The sequence below is a fragment of the Homarus americanus genome, unplaced genomic scaffold (genome assembly GCF_018991925.1).
Source record: "Homarus americanus isolate GMGI-L3 unplaced genomic scaffold, GMGI_Hamer_2.0 scaffold46659, whole genome shotgun sequence".
In the NCBI taxonomy this organism is placed as follows: Eukaryota; Metazoa; Arthropoda; class Malacostraca; order Decapoda; family Nephropidae; genus Homarus; species Homarus americanus.
Genome location: NW_024747682.1, coordinates 20,001 through 24,056, shown reverse-complemented (window position 1 = coordinate 24,056; position 4,056 = coordinate 20,001).

Genomic DNA, 4,056 nt, shown 5'->3' with positions numbered 1-4,056 from the left:
ATCTGTGATTCGTTAGGAGGTTGTACTGTACTGTATGTAACGTGTTCGTGATTGGTCAGGAGGCTACGCGCAGCTTGTCCGCGTGTTTTATGTGTATGTACAGTATATGTGTGTATGTATACGTGTATGTATGTGTATATGCATAGGCGTGTGTGTGTGTATATATATGTAATCCTGACCAGAATACATTATATAGAGTACACTCAACTGAACACGCTGATAGATCGTGTGGCACAGCCGTTCAGTGACACCCATGACTTTCATGAGGAGTAGACTAACACCTCGGGCGACACACACACACACACACACACACACACACACACACACACAATAACACAATAACACTAATGACACCTGTTACTGTTATTGATCGACTGTCACAACCTAGCCATATAAGATAAGATAATACTGTATATATATATATGACTAAAGGCCTTTTGTTAATATGAGGGAGAGGGCGTGTATAGTGTACCTGTATAGCGCCACACCTGTACTGACAGATGTTTGTGTGTTATGTATACCTCGTGTGAGTGTGTGGAGGGGAGGGGAGGTGCCGTGTTGTGTTAATCATTCTATTGACATTATATTGTTGTTTTATAGTTGGTTGTTTACGTTTGAGTACTGGTATAATAAATGCAGGTGCAGGAACAGGTATACGTGATACTCAACTAGTACAGGTGCAAATACGCGTAAAGTTACATAAACGGCTACTGGTACATAAATAAGTACAGTTGCAGAAACTTGTACAGGTTAACATGTAAATATTGGTACAAGAATACAAATACAAGCAGAGATATACAGAAACAAATACAGATACGTGTAGAGGTAGAGAAACAAGTACATAAATAGTTACAAGTACATCTACAAGAGCCACTAATTACCAGGTTCTCTCCTACTTCTCTCTGTCTAACTCACTCTCACACTCTCTCTCATTGTTCTCCATGACACTTTCACACTTTCCTTCCCACTTTACAACTCTCACCCTTTTCTCTCACTCTCTCTCTCCCTCAGTGTCTCCACCCACTCCGAGGTCCTTCTTCAACACCTCCCACACTCCTCCTCCACTTCAGAAAGTCCAGGACCTTTGATAGATTCCGCTCTCCAATTTTCAACCTCCTTCCCTCCACTACACTTCCTCCATGACTCCCTCCCTCCCTCCACTACACTTCCTCCATGACTCTCCTCCCTCCTCCCTCCACTACACTTCCTCCATGACTCCTCCTCCTCCACTTCACTCTCCTCCATGATCCTCCTCCTCCCCCTCTCCACTACACTCCTCCCATGACTCCCTCCTCCCTCCACCACACTTCCCTCCATGACCCTCCTCCCTCCACTTCACTTCTCCATGACTCCCTCCTCCCTCCCTCCACTACACTCTCCATGACTCCCTCCCCTCCTCCACTACACTCTCTCCATGACTCCCTCCCTCCACTACACTTCCTCCATGGCTCCCTCCTCCTCCCTCCTCTCTCCACTACACTTCCTCCATGACTCTCCTCCACTCACACTTCCTCCATGACCTCCCTCCCTCCTCCACTACACTTCCTCCATGACTCCTCCTCCACTACACTTCCTCCATGGCCCTCCCTCCCTCCCCTCCACCACACACCTCCATGACTTCCTCCTCCACTACACTTCCTCCATGACTCCCTCCTCCCTCCTCCCTCCACACTACACTCTCCATGACTCCCTCCCTCCCTCCACTACACTTCCTCCATGACTCCCTCCCTCCCTCCACTACACTTCCTCCATGACTCCCTCCCTCCCTCCCTCCACTACACTTCCTCCATGACTCCCTCCCTCCCTCCACTACACTTCCTCCATGACCTGTCGCCGTATACATGGGGGTCTAAACTCAGCGTTTACTAACAAGATATATTTTTAGGTGGGCGTGGTCACCTCTCAGCCCTGTGTGTGTGTGTGTGTGTGTTGGGGGGTGTAGGTGGGTGCAGTCATCTTCAGCCCCTGGGTGTCTGACGCCAGTGACGAAGAGAGAGAGTGAGAGAGAGAGATATAGAGAGATAATCATTGTGTGATAAACGGAGAATCAGAGAACAAAAGAGGGAATGTAACTATCATTGAACTGTCTGTCTGTCTGTCTCTCTGTCAATATGCATCCCCCCTCCCCCCTAACACACACACCTGTGGGAAGATCAACTGATTGAGGGTTTGTTGTGGTTCACGGTGCTCACCTGTCGGATCACCTAAATCATTGGAGCGATACACCTGTGTTAGAGTCCAGCTGAACCATCTGTGAAACTCCTACCACGTGTGTGTGTGTGTGTGTGTGTGTGTGTGTATGTGTGTGTGTGTGTGTTTCATATTTCTCATTTTGTTTCCGTGTCTGTCTTTCCCTCTCTTGATTTCTCGCTTTATCTCTTTCCCAAACACACACACACACACACACACACACACACACACACACACACACACACACACACACACACACACACACACACACACACAGAAATAAACACCACCACAGAATGTGTTTTTTCTTCTTTAATCTTACAGAAAATTAACTGTAAACTCAATAGCGGGGAACCACCTCCGTTAACTGGGGGAGGGGGAGGGGGGGGCAAAGGAGGTGGGGGAAACTGTGAGATAAGAGGTAAAGGGAGCGAGGGCAGAGAGAGAGAGAGAGACAGAGAGAGAGAGAGAGAGAGCGAGAGAGAGAGAGAGAGAGAGAAAGGGAGCGAGAGAAAGAGAGATGCCTATTAAATAAAATTACGTACCCCCCCCCTCTCTCTCTCTCTCGCTCTCTCCTCCCCTACTCCGGCGGTGCTAAAGTTAGTCGTAAAGTCAACAATACTTCCCTTTCTGCCTGCATGATGATGTTGGTGGTGTCTGTCTGTCTGTCTGTCTGTCTGTCTGTCTATTATTCTGTCAAACTTGGTCTAAATTTCTCTCGTAGTGTCTGTCTACATATCTGTCTTCATCTTTTTTCTCTTTTTGAATGTAATCGTATCATTTTCTTTGCTTGTTTGTCTGTCTGTCTATCTTTGACTGTCCATAACTCTGTCTATATGTCCAGCTGTCTGTCTGTCTGTCATTTTTGTTTACCTCATACAGTTACCAGTTATTAATATTGTCTAGTTAACAATCTCTCCCTCCCGCGACTGACCGATAGTACACACACACACACACACACACACACACACACACACACACACACACACACACACACACACACACACACACACACACACACACACACACACACACACACACACACACAATAAAAATGTCATTGCTGGTAAGATTAGCACCCAGCTTATTATTTCCACCTAATATTACTACCCTTACGCTCACCTAGCTTAACCTAAACCCAACATAATTTTTACCTAACCTAAACTAACTTAACCTAACCTTACTCTATTCCCAGGTTGTGTATTAGGGAGTTTAATTACCAGGTGAAATAAGCTGCTGGGGGGAGGGGGGAGAATCTTCACTTGATCCCTATTTAGTTTCAGCTGTATGGAATGACCCCTAATTATATCTGAATATAATTAGCTAATCCATAATGTTTACTTATCAATTTCATGAGATTTTCAAAGTTTGTTTCTGTAGGGTTGTGTACGAGTCAGATCGTGTTAATCCTCCAAAACGAACGTCAAGTCTCTCTCTCGTCATTACCAATATGGCACCGTAAAATGATCCTTATTTATCTAGCTGTAAGAGCGCTATCACTCAGCCATTAAGAGATACCTCACATCTTACACAAAATAGTGACCCGGGCGGAGCAGCTATCGGAGGGGCCAGCAGAAATCATTGGTTTGAAAAGATTCTGCCAAGTCATATCCGGGGCGCGTCCAACACATTAGCGGCAGAGTGTACACAAAATCTCTCCCGCCATTTTCTGCTTCAAGGGAATTAACAGTTTTCGTTATCTTCTTTAAATAAAATCAAGAATGGAAATTTACATAACGATTTTCCTGAAGTAAGAATATCTGTGACTTTATGGACTGGTCTCTTGTTATTGCTTGCGCCGTGGCTTGACCAATCACCGATGATGTAAACAAACCGTCCCTCAAGATTTTGGCGCGCAAGAAAAGT